Source organism: Pinus tabuliformis, chromosome 3_1 (genome assembly GCF_031772625.1).
Source record: "Pinus tabuliformis cultivar Carrire ecotype Pingquan chromosome 3_1, CPIR1, whole genome shotgun sequence".
Lineage (NCBI taxonomy): Eukaryota > Viridiplantae > Streptophyta > Pinopsida > Pinales > Pinaceae > Pinus > Pinus tabuliformis.
The window spans coordinates 992,834,552-992,857,881 of NC_142301.1; the positions used below are offsets into that span (position 1 = coordinate 992,834,552).

At 36.4% G+C, this 23,330-nt stretch overlaps 1 pseudogene; it reads right to left on the reverse strand.

The window, feature by feature from the left end:
* The window catches only part of LOC149191207 (GDSL esterase/lipase LTL1-like), a 131,788-nt pseudogene extending 117,674 nt beyond the window's left edge, over window positions 1-14,114 (reverse strand).
* Window positions 14,115-23,330: the final 9,216 nt, after the last annotated feature.

Sequence of the window (23,330 nt, forward strand, 5' to 3'; positions counted from 1 at the left end):
GTGGCATTTATTAGGGGAATTTAGAGTTCAAAAATGGGCCTCAAAATGAAAAATGTATTAAAAAAATCAAATTTAAAAGAACCATTAGGATTCAAGATGATAATGTAATGCACAAGGGTAAATGTTTTTAAAAGGAAAAGAAGATGATTTTTTTTAAAATGTATTCTAGAATTATATCCTTATAGTTTTCGTTAAATTGCAGGTGTTTAAATTTATTAGATTCCACATCCAATGGATTCTCACACTTAAAATTTGAGTAAACTTGTAAGGTTACAAGTCAAAAATACATTAAGAAAAAATATTTTTATTTTTTCTTAAAAAATTCATAACTCTTATTTCATTGTTTTTACTTTTATCTTATTATTTTATTTAGGAAGCCTATTTTACTTAGAATTCTCTTGATGTTTCAGGATTTTTATAGTTTGTTTTCTTTTGGTTCGAGCACAGTTGGAAATAGAAATGTCTTAATTGATTAATTAATTAATTAATTACTAAATAAAATTTATATATTCATCATTGTTGACCAAATTATCTATTTATCTTCATGATTTAGAAACCTTCCTCTCAAATAGGAGGGTCCACCACCATAGAGATGAAGGATAATTTGATCATCGAAGGGCTTAGGTCAAGCTAAACTCGAGAGATTTATCTTTGCTTTAGAAGAGGAAGACTGGGTCATATTTGAAGTAGTATAGGAATTTTCACCACCATGCATGAACCCACCTTTGATGAATTCTACTTACCCCATTGTAATACAAGTGAGCGTATGTTCACTCAACCATTTTCCTTGTTCTCTCATAAGAAGTCCAGTGAGAATGGTGCTTACATCTTAGGAGAGATAGGGACCTTTATCACAATCTATGTATGGAATTTCATCCATGATGTCCTTGTTTCCATTGATCAATGTGACAAGGTACACACCTCTTATTTCTACAATGCTTCTTCCCTCACTTTGGAGCATAGCACCAGTTGCTTCTACAACCTCGAGTAGTTTCCCTAGTCTATTTGTTACCCTCTATCTTATCAAATTTTTGTTTTGTATTAGGCAAAGCTAGAGTCCATGTACAAGAAACATGTGGCTCCCACCTATTTTGTCTACCCCTACAATGACAATCTCTAGCTATGACAAACTTCTTCAACGAATATTCTGGGAAGGAATACCTCTGTTCCTATTCAATCTCAAGGCAGTAATGATTTCAGAGGGACATATAATCCTCGGGGTAGTTCTAAGTTAGGATGAATTCCTTTCTATAGACATGTGAATTCCTTCCAAGTAGTTAACTTATTTTGGGGAAATGTCCCCACTAATACCACTTTACCTACAAGTCTTCCCACTTACGATGATGCTTTCGGACTAGGATACCATCCTTCTAGTGCCATGCATAATCCTATTAGTAGACATGATTTTGGGAGTTCCTTTTTCCTTGGGACAATCCCCTTAGAGGCAACCATATTTTCACTATGAAAAGAAATCTAGGGGTCCAACACTCTAGGCATAACAATCCCTTTGGTCATTATCCTCCATCAAGAAACTATGTTATGGGAAGATTGCAAAGTCCATCTGGGGGTTTATCTTAACCTCTATATTGTAACACCCTCCTCCCACATCTACCCAAGCGACCGACCAGCTGGAGAAAACATGCGCCAAGAGGCCACTATGATAAGACTCAACCTCCTATGCAACCTTAAGGAAATGGAGTTGACAAAACAAGACCTTACACACCTTCCTCGGGTGCTTCAGGACCCCTAGGAGCTAATCCACCACTCCAGGTTCCCAACCCCTGAGTTAACCTCGCATTTTAATGAACTAAACCCAAATTTTCTCCCATGACAAGGAATGCATGTGACTTTAACTATATATTCACTCCCACAATACTTGTAAGGGAGAGACTGCAGTCTTTTCAGCCAGTTCTGTGCCAGAGACTATGAGATTTAAGCCACTTTCAGGGCTAGTCTCCAAACCAATGCATAGAAATTGATGATACCTTCCAAAACAATAAATGAAGCCAATTAAAATCCTCTAACACAAAACTTGATCAAGGACTTGACCTAACCAAGCCTAACCATGATAGACATTTTGTCAAACACTTAGTAAATATGCAACCTACAGGTGTAAATAATAGATTTGAGCATGTGGGTCTTATACTTATCTGAGATTCGCCATGAAGCATTGTTTACTTCTCACTTTCACTTCCATTCCATCCATTAGGTCATAGATACAATGTTCATTCATTTAAGATTAAAACCATGATGAGAGCCATACATAGCTGATGTCATATAACATATACATAACCAACATCATAGGGACATAAATATCAATGAAGTCATAAGAATATACACCACATATAATCTATTGGGTATACGACCAAAGTCCCACATTGACTAGAAGTGGGGAGGATCATGGGTATATAAGGATGGACAAATGTCTCCATTGGTATGAGGCCTTTTGGAGTAAAGCCCAAAAACAAATCCATGAGGGCTTAGGCCCAAAGTGGACAATATCATACCATTGTGGAGATATGTGGTGTCCAGAGTCCTTACAAGTGGTATCGGAGCCAAGTTCAAAGTTAGCTAAGTGGATGAATCCTCGGAATTCCGAACGAAGGTGGTGGGCCTCGGTAATATCACAATGGGATCTGTGGATGAGCTCGGTTAGAGAAAGCTCTCGAGGCAGGTGGTGTTCCATGTAAGGCGTGTGCCTCCAACGCATTGGAGCGGAGAATCCTGGTTGGTAGAGAGTGGACGGATGGATAATCGTTTGAGGGGAGGCTCGATGGTCCTTTGTTCGAGGGGAGGATTGTTGGGTATACGACCAAAGTCCCACATTGACTAGAAGTGGGGAGGATCATGGGTATATACGGATGGACAAATGTCTCCATTGGTATGAGGCCTTTTGGGGTAAAGCCCAAAAACAAATCGATGAGGGCTTAGGCCCAAAGTGGACAATATCATACCATTGTGGAGATATGTGGTGTCCAGAGTCCTTACATAATCCATCATAATACTCACAGAAATACCAAGAGAAATAACCTTTCATTAATGATGCAAAATCCAAACCCAGGATGGGACTTACACATTCGACCCAATCGTAGAATGGCTGAGCCAAAACTCTCTTTAGCCATTCACCCCCATGCCATATTCCAAGCATGAATGTGGGATCTCACAAAACACATCAATCAAAACTCATCTAGGGCTTCCAAAGGACATCCACCTCAACTCATCAAATAGTGATCCCACCACCTGATCGGACATCACCAAAACCATCATTAAATTGATCTCCATCCAAGCCTTCCAAGGCTTCAAGAAGGTTTGTCCAAACAAGGCTTCTAGGACTAGTAACTCAACCCATATATTATATTGGGCTTCAAGAGAATTTATCCAACGATGGATTCCAGGACTAGTAACTCAGCCTACCAAGGGCTTCAAGAGCATCTTTTCGAACCAAGGCTTCTAGGACTAGTAACTCAACCCAATCTGTTACAAGGCTTCTAGAGCATTTGTCCAACGAGGGTTTCCAAGACTAGTAACTGAACCCAAGCTAAGGAAACATGAGAACCAACCAAAAACAATTAATGAAAGTAAACCCATAATCACCATGGCTATCCAAAAAATGGAAAGGCTAGGCAATCCACTATCAATGCCGACCATCCTCCATGCCAATGGTAGATTACAACTGAAAATCCACATGCATATGCCATGAATGCCCAAAATAGTGAAGGAAACATACATACAACTCAGTACCTACAAGAAAATCTGATGTAAATGTTGATCTTGATGCCCTCTTGCATTTTCCTTCTCTTCCTTTGCCTTCTTGCTCCAAGAATCCAAGCATGTCACACCCTCCAAGATTGCTCCAAAAAATCTAAGTCTCCAAGAGTATGAGAGAGAGAGAATAATGGGAGAGCTCCGAAACTGAACTGACCAAATTTGAGCCAAGAGCTTACACCATGTAAGAGATTAATACTAACTAAACTTGAGCCAAGAGCTGGCCAACTGATCCTCAAAAACCTTTTATGAATGGTGCCTCTATTTTCTTCATTTTCCATTATTTTCCTTCAATTTCCTCCTCACATGCAACCTGTGACCTGTCACCTTCCTTTTCAACTAATTTCCATTGTTTTCATAAATAAAATGCCAATAAATGCCTCATGCCTTTCTAAAGCCTTTGCCATTTCCTTTTCCAATTCGTTAGTCATAATAAACTTAATCAACACCCACTAGGATTTTTTTCCCAACATTGAGCTTGGAATATGTGTCCCATCATCTGTGGTATTTATAATTTTTTTTCATGGAATTTTCACCAGGGCTATTACAAAACCTTCCCCCTTGGGGGGACACCATCCTTGGTGTTCAATGACACCTATAACCAACAAGGTTTCTAAAAACAAAACATACTGCACATGGAGCTTTATAACACAGATTGTTGCAGTATTTACAATGACCATTTTCTCAAACATGACAAACATACAATTTACTGGAGCTTTATAACACATCTCATTATGATATTTACAGTCCACATATACACACTTATGTATTTGCTTCAGCCGGCAAATAACCATACTGTTTATGGAGATTTATAAATCATGCTCGCTACAATATTTATAATAATACACACATATACACATATGGACATTTTCTTAGCCAAAAAATAAAAGGATGTGGTATCCATATCAATCAACAAGGGAATCTAGAGGCTCACACCTCCACCCTAAAGTAATACTAGGATTCACCTCATTCCCAGGAAGTCCAAAATCCACTGCAAAGTCAAAGTTGCATCTAATGTCCAACGTCCATGCCACTTGTCCTCTCAATGAACGACTATTGGCTCATTGTTCTAGGGTGCACTCCCAATGTGCATTTGATTCCATCTAGAAATGATAATGACCAAAAAAAATCCATCCTCGGTCTTCCCTTCTCTTCTACACAGTCCCTCGGGAAACCCGGTTAAGCCCTTCCTTATAGTCACCCACCTTCCAAGTTCCACTAACACCCTCATCTCAGGTAGTCCATCCCTTGGAAAGGCTTTCTCACATAGGAAGATACAAAAAAAGGCATATCCCTTCCTCAAAACCATCATACTAGTCATAGCATGTTCATAGAAATCGATGGACACTAATGGGTACCAATGTCCCACAATGGCCCTACTCCCGAAGTTCATTACCAACATACTTCTACATGTTCCAATTTCTTTTTCTGATGTTCCTAATTCTTGCAATCGATTTCAACCACCCAACTAGGCATGCTCATGCATTATTGTTCCAAGCACATAATTTCCATTAGATTCAAAATAAATTGAAATAACTTCAAATCATACCTCATTGGGGGCTTGTCAATAAGGTACGCTTGCAATCTTGTTTACTTCCTATCACAACAAGTCAAACTAGAATATTTAATCAAATCATCATGTATAAACATATCACATCAGGTTAGCTCAAATCGCAATTGTCATAAATCAAAATCATAACTCACATGTAACCATCATAAACCAAAATCATAAACTACATGCATAGTAAAACTGAGTAAAATACTAATACTTATCCTTTAATCAATCCTTGGCTTCCACCTTTGTCCTTATTTCGTACACACTTCGAATTGGTTGTCACGCCAGACAAACACCCAGGGCCTTCTCCTCAACCATGTGCACATACACATAAAGTGCACCACATACATACAAGACCATGCAATACATGCACCTACGCCTGACATACAACTCATACACCTACACCTAGTGTACAACACAACACAATACATACTGCTACATCAGGTGTACAACACAACACAACATGTATATGTACACAATTTAAATCATTATACATACATCTGCACTCAACGTGTGACACCAAAAAATTCCATACACATACACTCGATATACAACACAAATCATACATCTATACCCGATGTACAACACCACACAATACATGTACCCACACAAAGTACAGTACAATGAATACACATATCACGATACCAACTATAGAATGCACATACATAGTACCACATGTACAACACAACATGTATGACATGCACACAATACCACATGTACAGCAGCACCATATGTACAACATGTACATAGTACCACATGTACACCGTGCCACTTGCACGACATATGCACAACATCACATGTATACGACACCATCTGCAAAGCGTGTACACAATGCGACATGTACACTACATCACATATACAATGTGTACATAATATCGCATGTACACAATACCACAAGCACATGTTCACATGCATGACTTGTACACAAAACCATATGCACACAACACCCTATGTACAACATGTACTGGCACCAGATGCTGAACACCACTTGTACAATCATGCACACAACACCATATGTACATAGCATCATATGCATAACATGCACACAACACCACTTGTATAAACCACTACATATCCAACATGTACATAGCATCATCTATACACAACATTGTATATCCAACATGTACATAACACCTTCTATACCCAACACTGAATATGCAACATTCATACAACACTATCTGTACTAACACCCTTTACATAACATTGCATAAAAAACATGTACGCACACTACATATACACAATACTGCATGTGCACAACATCACTTATGTAACATGTACAACATATACAACATATGTAGAACAATAGTATCATACATCTGAACCCACACTTTCTTTACCAAGCAACATTTCTTCCACTATCTTATATGTGCTTGTCCTGGCATGCTACATACCACACTGCTTTCATTTAATTGATGTATCCCTAGGTATAACCTGTCCATAACACAAACATAATATAATAACATAATATCAACTCATAACCACATGATACTAACCTTATATATTTATCAAGACTCCTCTTCCCATTTGATTCCTCAGAAACCGGTAACCTCTTCATGTAATTCACCTACATAAGCAATCATTCCTTCACATGAACAATTCCTGATGACCTTATCAGACAGTGACATAGATACATAGATACATAGATACATGTAAACAAACATTAGCATAAAACAATCATGGTCCTATCAAACAACGATACACACACACACATATATATACATATAAATGTCAGTGTTAATAATCATGATCCATGACAACCCTATCAGACATCACATACATACACACCTACATGTATAAACATCAACATAATCATGATCATAACATAATTACTAGATATCAAGGTCAAGGTTAAGAGAAATTCCTTTATTCATGCACAACATTGAGAAAAATCGTTCCCAACATAGCCAAGGCATCTGACACCTCAGATCAATTTACTTTATCTTTTCTAGTTACCTTTCTCATGATTGTACTACCATTGTCCATTTACTACAATGGACCCAACCAATCAAACTGATTGTCATAGTATTACCTTCCATTGTGCTTACTCATGCATCGAGCTTCATTTGTGTCTTACATTACCTGTTGAGTACCATACAACTCTTCCCAAGCTCCACTAACTTTCCTCTTTCTCAACTAATTCCAAATACACTCAAAATATAAAATACAAGAAAAAACGCAAACAAGAAGAAAACCATGAAAATCAATAACAAAATGACGCCATAAACAAAGTGGAAATGCCTTGCACTAGACATAACCAAAACTGCAAATCAAGCACAAAAATTCACGAAAGGCCAAAAGCACAAGTCTGACCACAAACACCATGAATCAATCCCCATGGTTCCCAAGGAAAGCTCAACCTAAGCCTTCTTCAATATTTCATGGAATTATCTTGCCATGCAATCCCCTGGATTATACTACCATAAACATATAACTTTCAGTGCATAAATAAATATCATAGTATACTATTTATCTTACCTTATTTCACCAAGCACGTTGCTTGCAACCGAACATATCCAAGCCATCTCTCAAGGGACTCTATTTCCCTCCACCTGTAACTAGAAACTAGCTAATATACTGTCAAGTACATATTCATGAATATAGCACATATCCACATAATTTCATACAAATTAGGGTTAAGAAGACTTCCTATATGCAAAGAACTCATTCGTTTGGAATTAGGGTTTCCAAACATAGCCAAAGGAATTCTTTCCCAATTCCTTTCTTTTACCCTTTTTACCTTGTTGCAATATAGTCTTATTATGTGTTGCCACATCACCTAACTGTTAGTTATATAAACACATCAACTATTACCTTCTCATGTTAATACCATGCATGTTTCATGCAATTGTTTACCCATGTCAATCACATGTTCCAAATATCAAGACAATCATATCTATCAATTTTAAATCAACATTTACAAATAATCATGTCATAATCCATAGTCAACTCATAGTCATTAGACATAATGCTACAATTGTCACCTACTATACTCAAGTACATATCAATTGTTTCAACACATATGTATTAGTACAATCATCTTAAAACAATATCATTTCTTCATGCAACCCTATAGAGTCATACCCATATTATGCAATTAACCAAACATTCAAGCAAGTCATGAACACACCATGTCAGATAAATCAACTGGATGACATAATAGGAATGGGACACTTAAACACCAAATAGATGACATCATCAACAATGAAGCACCCAATATACTGCATAAGAAAACTCATACCTTAGTGTATTTCTAGGGAGACTATCTTGTCTGCACAATCAATCTAGTTTAGCATGAGACAACTTCACAACATATCCACTAAAACATAAATCATGATATCCATAACAATAACTAACTAAGATGTTCACATCATAAGCTCATAAGCATTTGTCGGTCATGCATAGCAATGGCATATGTATGATCAGTCTAGACTAGTATGACACCATACCACAAATATGTCAGCTCATACCTGAATAACCCAACCATAACCATCTGCATAGGTCAAACTAGGTTAAAACAATACATATAACATCAAGATCTTGAATGCAATGAACATACCCATCACGCGTATGACCAATCCAAATTACAACATCAAGATCTCAATGAAATAACCCTAATAATCAAGTTAATAACATATAACAATAATAAGCCATATATCATGCTCATCAACAACAAATAGCCTAATCATCAAGTTATCTAATATAAGAAAACAATAACAATGCATACAACTACAAGATACTATCATTCTTGACTATCTGACACATGTGTATATAACTACACTAACAACCTAACATCTATCATGAATGTAATCATAACATGAAAATACATGTACATAAACATAATGCATATAATAATCCTTAACTTACATACCTACATGCCAACATACAATATTTGTATGGCGCTCCACTCTTACCCCAAATTCTAATGTTGCAACCTCATTATAATGATCTGCATCTTTTGTTCTATCTCAGCCAACACATTGGCATCATAACATACCAATATCACCCTGATGACCTAAATTGCACACCATGACTTCACAAGGCATGTTTGACCTACTATTCAGGCATAATTATAACCAAGACCATACATGTATGACAACTGCATATAGACATATAATTCATGAGTACCAAACCATATACACATCATTCTAGCTAGAGTCTAGTCATCAATGCATGACCATATCAAATATACAAACCATGACATCGTGCATGACAACAACCATTACTCCATTGTAAACATTGCCACGTGCAACTATCAACATGCATAAACAGTGCCTGATCAAATACACATGCATGAACGCATGTAGTTGAGCATAAGCGATCAATTCTTATAACCAACCTACAAGACTAATACATGTAATCAAATATACAAGAATGAAACCTAACATACAAGGATGTAATCAAGAAACGTATAGCAACATGTAACTCGTTATATACTCATGACGATGCATTCAACAAAATCAACATCTAGTTCCTCATGACAACCTTACTACAATCATGATCAACATGGTTAAATGCAACAAGCACATGGAATGCAAGTGTAAGAGACACACATGCAACTCACACGCATGCATGACCAACACATTCACCCAAGGAGGGTGCAACCATGCTTTGATAGCAATCTGTGGTATCCGATATGACCCAAAGAGAGTGCACCCCACTCTGATACCACTATGTGGTATTAGATATGACCCAAAGAGAGTGTAACCCGCTTTGATACCACTTTGTAACACCCTCATCCCACATCTACCAAAGAAACTGGCCAACCCGGGTAAACATGCAATGTGAGACCATTATGATAAGACTCAACTTCCTAGGTAACCTTAAGAAAATGGAGTCAACAAAAAAATACCTTGCAGACCTCCCTCTAGTGCTTTAGTACCCCAGGAGCTAATCCACCACTCCAAGTGCCCAACCCCTGAGTTAACCTAGCATTTCAATGAACTAAACCCAAAGTCACTCCCATTACAAGGCATTCATGTGACTAGAACCCCATAGGCACTCCCACAATGCCTGCAAGAGAGAGAGTACATTATTTTCAACCAGTTCTGTGCCACAGAATGTGAGATTTAAGCCACTTTTCAGGGCTAGTCTCCAAACCAGTGCCTAGAACATGGATGAAACTTTCCAAGATAATAAATGAGACCAAGGCAAAGCCTCTAACAAAAAACTTGATCAAGGGCTTCCCCTAATCAAGCCTAACCATAGACATTTTGTTAAACACCTAGTAAATATGCGACCTATAGGTGCAAATAAAAGATATGAGCATAGGGGTCTCATACTTATCTGAGATTCACCATGAAGCATTTTTTTGTCACTTTAAATACCATTCCATCCATTAGGTCATAGATACATTTTTATTCATTTACAAGTAAAAACATGGTGAGAGACATACATAGCTTCTGTCATAAAACATATACATAACCAACTAGGGACATAAATATCAATGAAATCATAGCCATATACACCACATATAATCCATCATAATACTCATAGAAATACCAGGAGAAATAACCTTTCATTAATGATGCAAAATCCAAACCTGGGATGGGACTTCCTCGTTCTACCAGACCGCAGAATGGCTAATCCAATTCTCTCTGCAGTCATTCACCCTCGTGCCATATTCAACACATGAATATGGGATCTCATAGAAAACATCAATCAAAACTCATCTAGGGCTTCCAGAGGCCATCCGTCTCAACCCATCAAATAATGATCCCACCACCCAGTCGAACATCACCAAAACTATCATTAGATTGGTCTCCATCCAAGCCTTCCACGACTTCTAGAGCTTTTTTTCGACGAAGGCTTCCAGGACCAGTAACTCAACCCACATCTTATACAAGGCTTCCAAAGCGTTTGTCCAACTAGGTCTTCCAGGACTAGTAACTCAACCCACTAAGGGCTTCCAAAGAATTTGTCCAACCAAAGCTTCCAGGACTAGTAACTCAACCCAAGTTGTTATAGGGCTTCCAAAGCATTTGTCCAATGAGGGCTCCAGGACTAGTAACTCAACCCAAGCTAAGGAAACATGAGAACCAACCAAAAGCAAACAATGAAAGTAAACCCACAATCATGATGGCTATCCAGGAAATGGAAAGACTATGCAATCCATTGTCAATCCTGGCCATCCTCAATGTCAATGATAGATCACAACTAAAAATCCACATGCATATGCCATTAATGAAAAAACCAGTGAAGGAAACATACATTCAACTCAGTACCTGCAAGAAAATCTGATATAGCTTCTGATCTCGATGCCCTCTTGCGCTTTCTTTCTCTTCCTTTTCCTTCTTGCTCCAAGAATCCAAATATGCCACACCCTCCAAGATTGCTGCAATAAAACTCTAATTTTCCAAGAGTATGAGAAAGAGATAGGATAATGAGAGAGCTCCAAAATTGAACTGACCTAGTCTGAGCTAAGATCTTACACTGACTAAGAGCTTAACACTGACTAAACTTGAGCCAAGAGCCTGCCAATTGATTCTCAAAAGCCATTTTATGAATGAGGCCTCTATTTTCTTCATTTTCCATTATTTTCCTTCAATTTCCTCCTCAAATGCAACCTGTGACCTTTCACCTTCCTTTTCTCCTAATTTCCATTATTTTCATAAATAAAATTCCAGTAAATGCCTCATTCCTTTCCAAAGCCTTTTCCATTGCCTTTGCTAATTCCTTAGCCATAATAAACCGAATCAACACCCACTAGGATGTTTTGCCCAACATTCATCTTGGAATATGTGTCCCATCATCTGTGCTATTTATATACTTTTACATGGAATTTTCTTGAGGGCCATTACACAAACCCTTTCAATGAACAACAACTTCATTTTTGATCAACACTTGATTTTCTAAATATATATAAACTAACTAGTGACCTTGTATAATGTGACCCTCAATGGCCTCTAATGCCTCTTAAGATCCCTTTTAATATGCCAAAATATTATGGAAAGCCAAGAGAGAACTTGACCACCCATATCACCACATACTATTTATGGCATTCCCTCAAACTCTTTGTTGGACGATAGTATTTAGTTGTGACTCTTCCAAGGAACCCTAACCAATGATGCCACCAAATGGTACATCGAACTCAATACGACATGTTACCATGATTATTCTTCCTTGGTGGAAACATTCTTGAACCACTTCTAGTTACCTTTGTAGTAAGAGATTGGAACTTATCTCTTGTGTACCTTCAAGCAGGACACCTCTACTGACATCTTTGACCATATTCATGAGTGGAGACATAAGAAATTGATTAGGACCAATATTCCAAACCAATTTCCTAAAGATTGGTTCACCCAATCCTTGCTACCCTAGATTTCCAAGGATGTCACCATGACCGAGGCAATTCCCGAGGAGCAAGCCATCATATATGCCCAACATATTGACTTGATTTATTCAGAGTTAGGTACTTTTTATGATATTATCCCTAATGTTCCTTGAACATCGACAGATTCACAACGCCCAAAACTAGGACAATGTTTTGGTGGTGTGATTGGTTTCATCTCTATTGATGTTATAAAGCTAGTTGGCTGCTCAACTGGGGCAACAAATTGTTACATCACAAGCTCTTGGAACTTCGCCCAGTTTTCAATAAGCAAAATCTCTTAAGCAACCAAGATTCATATGGTGCATTTCATGCAAGAAAATAATTCTCAACAACATGATAGTACAAAGAAAAGAAAAAAAACACTTCTAGAATTTCTCAAATGACACAACAAACCAAACTCACAAAAATAGAAGCTCATAGGGTGCATTTCATGCAACCAAAAAATTCTATACACCCTCATAGTAAAAAGAAAAGGAAAAAAATAAAAAAACACTTCTAAAATTGCTCAAATAACACAACAAACCTAGCCCAACCAAAATGCAAACACGAATGAAATACACATAAAGTCAATTCTCCTCGTGAAATTTGTTAATGTCATTGTCACTTTGTTTATAGATGGATTTAATTATTGTATATAAAATATAAAATTAATTTATTAATAGATTGATTTAATTATTTTATATAAAATATAAAATTATTTTATTAAGTAATATAATTAATTATTTTTATTGGTATTGGTATTTTTATAATTAATAAAATTTTAAATTTTATTTATATTTAGTTGAATCTGACCAATTTAATAATAATTTAAAGCTCTCAAATTATAGATGATATAAATTAAACACTTTTAGAAATCAAATATTAAATTACATCGTGTAATGTGGAAATTTGAAATATGGTCACTTTCTAATCATAATTTATATTCCAATATGTAATATTATTGTTCCCTTTTAAAAATGAAAAAAAAAAAAATTTTAATGTGGATTGTCTTTCGTTTTTTTTAAATAATTTATGAAATATTTTAATGTGGATTGTATTCCGTTTTTTTAAATAATTTATGAGGTGTTTATTGAGGTTTGCATGGAGTTTTAATCTCACTAAATTCATAATTAAATATTTCTAGAAAAAAATAGGTCAACCATACATATTCTACTCTCTAGATTCTAATCTAAATAAAAATGTATTATTCATTGAAAATGATAAAAAAACTGTTTTAAATTCTAAAGACTGACCGATGAAATCCGCAATATTTAATCCATTGGAGAAACGCCCAGTTGCTAGATTGGCGGGATAATCAATTCCGTAGGGATAACAGTCTGCTCGAGCAAACGACTCAAGATAATTATTGTTTCCACTATCCAACAACGAGTCTCCGAAAACGAAGTGCGCTGGCGGCGCTGCGTCTGCCGTCGTTACAGAGACAAACAATAGCAGACCGACAAATAAAGCAATATGGAATTCCATTCTCTTTCTACGAGACAGATCGAAGCAATTTGTTCCGGACGAGTTTGAGTAGTGATGGAAGATGCAGCGTGGAATCTCTAATAGGAATCCCGGGACGACAAAATGGATAAATGCTATAATTCCTGGAAACAGCTATAATTCCTTCTTGCTGTCTTGACTCTTAACCTTCGTATGTTCATTCATGGAGGGCCGGGCACTGTGGTGGTAATTAAATAAGTCAGTCGCGCCAGATTTGGTTCGGTGTTGATAGTTAATCATAACAATGGCAGTCCAGGGACCAGTGCATTGTCGTGAATAATTGTCGTAAGCGTGTTTCATGGGGCAACCTCAGAAAATACGTAGCAGTGGGATCTGCAGTTTTGAAAATTGACAAGGTCATGGAAGGCCAGCTTGTTGGGGGGTTTCAATTGCGCAAAAGAACGTGTTTGCAATGAACCATTTTGTAGGGAATGGGCGTGAAAAGAGCAAAACCCTAAACGACAGAATAACGAGAGCCATAGTTCGCTAGAAATTTGTCAAATTTAAATGGAGGATTAGTGTAAAGTGTAACGCAGCTGTAGTATTTTACTTTTTGTAAATAGGGCACATAATTGAATGTTTTATTGGTAGGTTCGATGGCTAAGCATTACATATAATAAGTATTGCTTGGTCTCACAAAATGATAGTTTCTAAGTAGACAATGGTGGTAGTTAAAACCAACCAATTTCCAATAATAATGTTTTAAGTAGGGAAATGTTATGAAATATATATATATTATGGTTAAGAATATGTGTTTTTCTTCTAAATGGGTATATGTTCAAATTTACAAAGAGATAGAGTAGGGTACTTTGTCTTATAATATGAGGATTTTTAATAAAACATGTAAAGAGTTTTTTTTGTTAATTATATTAATACTAGAATTAAGGAAGATTTATATTAATAAAAAGATTGAAGGATAATTGAAAAGTTATAATATGATGGATACCCTATGGAGAGATATCTAGAGCCATGTCAAAATTTCACCTATTAAATGTAATAGTTGTTCATAGTAAAGATCCAAATGATGTATATACATATATCTTATAAAATTTTCCTACAATGACACAGAGTTTAAAGTGCATTCAAAAAGTCAAAAGGAAAAAGATAGGTCACTCATTTGGTGTTCTCTCTTTTGCTAAGTTAGCAATCACATCATTCCAGATTATTGGTGTGGTGGTGATGAGGTTCTTGTTGTTGATTCTTGTTCCCGATGATGATTGTCTCAAAATTTTCCTTGCTCAAAATTTGCAAATTAGATGTTCCATGAGTAGGAAAAGAAGGTGTGTTGGAATAATGTGGACCATCAAAAGTATAATTGCAAAAATCTCTTTCTCTAGGGCCAAATTCTATGTTTGGAAGATCAAGAAACTCATGAAAACTTCATTTGTCATGTGTTCCAAACATTGACAATTTATTTTCTTATCCTATTCTTGAATTTAATTATCTCAAATCCTCAATTATTTCTCCAAATCCCATATTTTGGCTTCATGTATTTCTAACATTTTACTAGATCTATGCAAGTCCATACAATCCATGTTGCTTTGTTGATGAAGGTCCTTATTACACATCATTTTTTCATCATTACAAAAATGACCACAAACCCAGATCTCTCGCTATCCGATGAAGTTTTACAATCATTCCCCTCCAATGTTAGAAGCAAAACAATCCCAAAGACAAAAAGAATCTTGAATTACATTGCTCAAAAGCCTACTTTTAAGAACTTGTGTTTTTTCCTAGCCAGAATATATACAACCACATATTTTACCATTATGGCTAGCGTCAATCTACGTTTTGTCTTCCATTATGAACTGCACAAATATCTTAACTTAAGTAAAAATAAAAAGTGATTTCTAGAAGCCTTGTTGGAGGAATATTTCCCAACTGAAAGTCTCGACGTTTTACATACTTAGGCCTCATCCCTCTGTTCATGGAGCAAACTTCCTCCCTTTGTTGAACCATAATCCCCCCTTTTGAGGATCTCATCGCTTGAGAAGAGGATCTCAAACCTCCTCCTCTTGGCCTATAAATTCAACATATACCAGAGGGATAGGATTGGAGAGCATAGGGAGGAGGCTTACATCATCAAGGGAAGGTTGTATTTCTTCTTTTTGTTCAAATATTAATAAAAACAACTATTTCTTTCCTAATTACACTAGTTTTAATGTTATTTGCAAAGTTCTTTGATCTTTTTGCATGATTTATAACTGAATATTGGTTTAATATTATGATATGTGATATATTGAAACTCTCATTTGCTTTGTGCTTCATCTTTATCTACACTATCCTTTTATGCCTTGTTTGTTTCTATTTATCCATATCTTCCTTTGAAGCAATGAGGAAAGGCTTTTGAAAGCATTAGAAGGACTCCCACGGGCATTTCATAGAAAGGTAAGAGGCTCTTGCATATCTCATATTTTATCCTTCAGTTATGAATTAAGGAGAGGTAGCAATTACTTGTTTCATTTGCTAATAGATCTCTTTAGAGTCTAGGGAGATCGCTTTTGTCCGCAAGAGTGATTTGTCCACCACAACAAATTGGCAACCATACTGGGGAACGGTTTGTTCTTCATTATATTTTCCCGTGACTTTTGATTTCTTTTTGTAACCTAATCTGACTATGTTTTGGACTTGAAACATTAAAGTTATGGATTTTTGGTTTTGATTTTTATTTTTGTTAAGTTTTCTCGGTTTGGACATTTTTCCTTTAGCAAGAGCGCATATATGTGCACTTTTCCTTTAACAACAGTGTGCCTTCACACTCAATTCAACTGATTACCTTCGTAAGTCTCTAAACTCTTTCAAAAATTAGGGTTTTTAATTGCTGAGTCCAATTTTTTTTATTACTATGTTCTGTTGGATTTGTTTACATTCTTGGAAAGTTTGTTTCTATTTGATTGGATGTTGAAGATTGTCTTCTTGAAAAAATATTCATCTTTGCAAATTAGGGTTGGAAGTTGATCTGGTAACTTGTTGATTTATCAAAAGAAGGATTGGTAGTTGCTAAGATAGTGTTTTCCTGTCTTTCTTCTCTCAAAGAATCAGATTCAACATTTCTTTTACCTGTTTGTAAAATATCATTATGATAACGAGAAGTAGTGTTTTTAAAGTTAATTACGTTTAGCCTGTAAAATTGCATCTTTTGGTAAATTAAAATCAATAGTTGGTATTCTTCTTGGTAGTGAAGAAATTCAGAATCATACTTTTTTTACAACCTTATGTTTATATCATTCATTCGAAAATATTCATTTTAAATTTTTGTTGGTTTCTTCCCACATTTTGAACAAGCTTTGGGTGTTGTACGTTGAAAGAAGTTTGGATGATCTTTGAGTTTTTTGGTGAATTGAAATTCAAAAGTTAAAATTTTGCATTTGGGTCGATTTGAAAGTGAAAAGTTTGCATTCTTGAAAGGAATATGGTGAAATTAGGATTTTTTCATTATGTTTGAACATCGAAAAGACTCTCTCTTTACCATAGTTAGAAATTCCTTGATGTAAAAGGTTCATTTTTGAATATTTGTTGAATTAGGTTTGGAAGCGAAAACTAATATCATTTACACCACATCTATTAAATCAACTTTAATCAAAGAGGAACTGTAAAATCAATCAAATTTGTAATCAGCTGGACATAATGGTTCTAGGTTAGAAGACATGTTCTAGTGTTTATAAACATAGTAGTTGTTGTTTGTTATGTTGGACACATTTTTCATGTAGTCGATATTCCAAGTACGTAAGTATATGGGAATGTTCTCCATGTGCCTTCGAGTATATCAGATGGTGTTCTACAAATGAAAAGTATATGAGGATGCTTCATATCATACAGGCTCACATTAGACAATGCTAACACAGACTGTACCACCACGTACCTCGAGTATATTTTGGAGGCCCCTTCTAGGTTGCATACCATCCATAAGTAACCGAGTTGGATGTTTTGTCATCTATGATACACTAAACACAAAATTCAGGGAGATTGTCTGCCCATACATAAATACTTAGTTTACCAAGGTTGTATATTGCAGTTCACAGTGACTTAGTAATCCTTGATACCTAGTTACCCCTTTTTGATATTTTCTTATTTATTTGATTAAATAAATTTGGAATACCGTTTTAATAAAATTCATCATGGTTGGTTTACCAGGACATCACGTAGAAGATTAAAGATGAAAGGTAAAATCCAAAGCATCTGGAATATCAAATCAACCTGACACATTTGGAATTGTATAATCAGAAATAATAGAAACTAAAGTGATTCAACCATATGAAAGAGAATAAGGAATGGTTCAATCTTGACCTGAAGTTACAGAGATTATTCAAGGAGACTCCCATACTAGAGAAGTTTTGGACACATAATTAATTGAACCAAATGTTGAAGAAATTGAATCTGACATTTCTGAGTCTAAATCACCTTCAGTTGTTATAGCCGCTACTCCTGCATTGACTTCAACTCGAAGAATAAATATAATTACAAATGATTTTCCTCCTAGCCTTATAAGTATTGAAGAAGAGGAGGAAGAATCACCACATACCCCTTTTACTATTGGTGTTCCACTTGTTTTTCCAAGGGTTCCTTTTGATCCTTTTCGACCCAATCCTTGGTATTTTACCGCCTTGAACTATTTAATTCAAGGTATTCCTCATTTATGGACTCCTTTATATTTTTAACCTAGACGAAACATTTCAGAAATCCCTCCAGTGGTCCAACCTATCGACACTTTTATTTATACAAGCTCTCCGGAGTGTTTACTATATGGTGGGCCTTCGATTCCCACTAGGTACCAGTCACTTTCTGGGAATTTTCCTGGAACCTCTCCTTCTCCTCAATTTTCTACTTACCCATTTGCTTTATCTACCTCTACTTCTCAGAGAATGACCTCTATGTCAAAAATACCTTTCGCATCATACCAATACATTAATGTGATATTTGGTAACACATGTAATCCTCAACTAACCCCAACTGCCATTTATTATCCACCTTTTTGGAAACCATCTTATCCTCCACCAGGAGGAAAAACCTGTGGTTGGAACATATCCTATTATTATATGACAATCTCTTGCTAGAAATTATACAAATTTTGGTCAGGTACCTCAAGTCAGTCCAAGTCAACCTGTGGTATCTCAATCCTTGATTAGTTCTCCTTATCTAGAAATGAATACTATTTGGAACCCTTCTTATGTTCAATATCCTACTCAAGTCACTCTGCAAGTGCCTGTTTATCAACCTGTTTAGCGTACTAGACAAACTATTCCACAAACACCTATTCAAGGTATTCCAAAAATGCATGTCCTGTAGCCTGTCCAGGGAATTCCACAAACACCTATCCAACAACATGTCTAAGGAATTCCTCAAAAGCCTGTTCAACAACCTGTTCAAGGAACTCCATAAGTGTTTTTTCAGTAGCCTGTATAGAGTAGTCCTCAAACATCTATTTACTCTACATTACAAATAACTATTCAAAAACCAATTCCAAGTACACCTCAAACAAATGTCTAATGTATACCACAAATGATCATTCAAGTTACGCCCCAAATACCAGTTCAACAACCTACACAGACAATCCCTCAGGCATCTTCTTATCAAATTGGTCCTACTTTCGAGTCTACAACACAGATTCCTATCAGACAACCTAGTATAGGGGTGATTCCAATGTCGTATCAAGGTCAACATTTTCAAAATCAAAATTTTCAAGGTCAACCTTTTTAAAGTCAACTTGTGCAGGGGAAATTTTACTTAGGTCAAGTGGTGCAGGGTCAAACATATCATAATGAACCTTTTCAAAGTCAGCCATACCCTGGTCATACTTTTCAAATTCCATATCAACCGCAACCTGGTATGTCTTACCATGGTTACCCTCAAGGGATGCAAATACCAACCACTCAAGCCATTCTAGGTTATCATAGATATCGTCCTCTAGGGGTTAGACTTAATCCTCAAGGTTATCAATATCCATAATAAGACATTAACTAGAAGTTACCTTTTATAGAAACCCTATATTCACTAGATTTGTGTAATCTTACAAATAATCCCATTTATTATTATCCAGTTTGGTCGACCATTCCTACTTAACCGACAAGTGATATACAAAAATTTTAGGGTAAATGAGGAGAGGATACCTCAAATCATGTCATGACATATCATCTATGGTGTGATTCGAACTCATTGATTGATGATTTATCAGATTGCGCCTTTTCCAACAAACTTTAATAGGTTCAACAATAAAATGGTACATTGTGTTACCACATGCCTCTTTCCATAATTTCAATTTCTTAGCAACAACGTTTTTAACTCACTTTCAGTTACCCATTTCATATGACATTGGTACTCAAATTTTGACTTCATTGAAACAATCTACATCTACCTACATTTCAGATCACATACAATAATGGAGGCATAGACGTCATTTAGTCAAAGTTTATATTCCAGAACAAATATTAGTTGAATAGTTTACTAAATCCTTACTTCTAGATATTATGGAAGATGTTTCTAAAGAAGGTGTTGTAATGGAAGAGCAGGTGATTGCTCATGCCTAGTACGTAGACATTGTCTATTCACAATCTAGCACTTTGTACAAAAAGATCCCAAATTTACTTTTCCCAACAGTAACGGATCATCCATATTCAACTTCTATATGATATCACACCATTGATGGTGTAATTAGTTCTTTTAGCCAACAGTCAAAGGGTAAATCATCTATGAAAAATTCTAAAAATACTCAGACCTTGGTTATATAAGATTCACCCACTGGAAACATTTCTCTAGAATTAACTTCTGAAATTAATGCAATAGAATCATCTACATGAAAATGTCAACAACCAGGAGGTAAGAAAAATGGGAAAGGTAAATAAAAAAAAATTCTTCTCAGAAACAGAAACCAATGAGAAATGAACCTTTTTAAGAAAAAAGGAAACCTCATTATCCTTGTCTGATCCGTAATGAACATTATATGAATACTTTGCCCAACAATAACGGATCATCCAAATTCAACTTCTACAAGATCGTACACCGCTGATGTGTAATTGGTTTTGTCAGCCACCAGTCAAAGGGTAAATCATCTAAGAAAAATTATAAAAATCCTTAGACCTTGGCTATTGATGAGCCCCGAATTGGGTAACTTATTGGGCTCATTTTGCCTAATTTTCCTTGTTCAATCCTCCATTTTTCATAGATTATGCATGTTTTTTTAGTATGTTTATGTTATTTGAATGAATAAGGGTGGTCACTCTACCAAGGAGACTAATACGTGGTTATTTAAGGTTTTTTGGACAAATTTTGGAGCAAAACCGAGCAATTATGGGATAGGTGACAGCCAAGCTTGAGGTGAGGATTCGTAGGGGGGATGTCTCTTGCATTTAATGACGCTCCCTTGAAATCTCCACCGTCAACTCTGAGCTCAACTGGCCACCAAAACGAATTCTAAAGGCAGCCGAGAAACTTTGGGAAGAGTGACTGTTTACTAGCAGTTGGAACAGTCGAGTCCCTTGAATTTAGGAGGGCTGCTATGCCCCTCGTAGTGTACAAATAGGAAGGCCTCAGCCTTCGTAGTTTATTTTTGGAACTGTTGGTATTTGCACTATAGTGTTGTCCTTTTCTCAGCTTGTTTTCTTGTAGCTACTGCTGTATAACTTTCCTGCGATGATTATTTTTGAGAAATGAGAAGCAGCTTTACTTGGCATCAGATCTGAGTCCTTTATAGGAGCCTGCAGTTCTTGGGGTTGGGCCCAACCCAAGTGCTAAGGCCTCCTTTATGTATTGTTATTCGTTCTTTATGTATTTTCAAAAACATTTCTGTTAAGTAGATGAAATCTTGCTGATTAACTAGGTCACTGTTGATGATTAGAAAGACTCTTGATGTTTAGATTGAGTTGATAGGTTGTTAACAGGGAAAAGCTTCAGAAAATGGCCATCAAACACCTCTAATTTTACCTCTCCCTCAGTGGGATCAGGAGCTAGGATCAAGGTGACCTTGCTGCCCACAAAAACACTGACTTTGCTTTGCCATGCAATCACTAGTGTTCGATTTTCATTTGCAGAAGTTGGTTACATGTTCAGATTCTTGATTGCTTAGTTGCATAGTTAGTATACATGGTTTCATTGCAGTTAAAACTTCTTTTCATTCTCTTCATCTGTCAGCTAGATCAGATTAGGTCAACGTAACTAGGTCTCTAATTTTACAAGTCTTCGTTGGTTCAGTTGGAAAAACAACTTGCAGAGCACCTGTACCACTTCTCTATCTATCCATACTCCATCCAACCCATCTGCTCCATCCCTCAACTCAGATTCTTGCCTCACGTTTTCCATTTGCTCACATAACCCTAATTTTTGTGCAACACTGCTTTAGTCCTCCTTGAACAAATCCAACCATCTACATCTTTCCTCAACTCCATCCACCAAGTTCTGGACCACCTCCAACCCTTATCCTACCTCCATACTCACTCCTTCACCTTTCTCTCTCCATCCATCCTCCAAAATCTCATTTCTGAATATCCTGTAGAAAATTACAGACATCCTGTAGAAAATCACGGACATCCTGTAGAAACCCCTGCAGACTTCTTGTAGAGGCTCACGAATGAGGTTTCTTGATAGCCAAACTCTGTGAGACTCTCTAAAAGGGTGTTAGGGACCCCTTAGGTCCTCTCTAAACCTTCCCGACCTCCTCCAATCATTTCCTCTTGCCAATCCACCTCTGCATAGTCAAAAACAGTCAAATCGCATGCATGATAACTCTGGCAACTTATTCAAAAATACAAAAAGATGTTTTTTTCCAAATGTTACTATAGAAGTAGCTTAGATGCATGTATTTACCTTCTTAGAAGTCACTGGCATCTCTCTCAGTAGCTTGCATCCTCTTTCTTGCATCAGTAGGGATAGCTGGTAAAATTAGGGTTTGCTAGGGTTTACGTTTCCTTTCAGCTTTCCAGTTTCTTTCTGCAAGTAGATCAGCCTTCTTTGAGTTAGCTTTTGTCCATCAGTTAAAAAGCTTCTTCTCAGAGCTCATAGAAGTTGGCTTAAGCTCCTAACGAACTTGTGCCAGCTAACCAAGTGACAGCTGCGGCTAGATCTAGTACTTGTGCATACAGCACCGTCGCTTCCAAGTTTGTTACGAACTACCGGGTTGATAAAAGTAAAGAAGGGAGTCCCAGCAGTTGCAGCGTTATTGCTGCAATACAGGAGCTCACCACCCTTTTTGGTGCCGTTGCCGGGGAA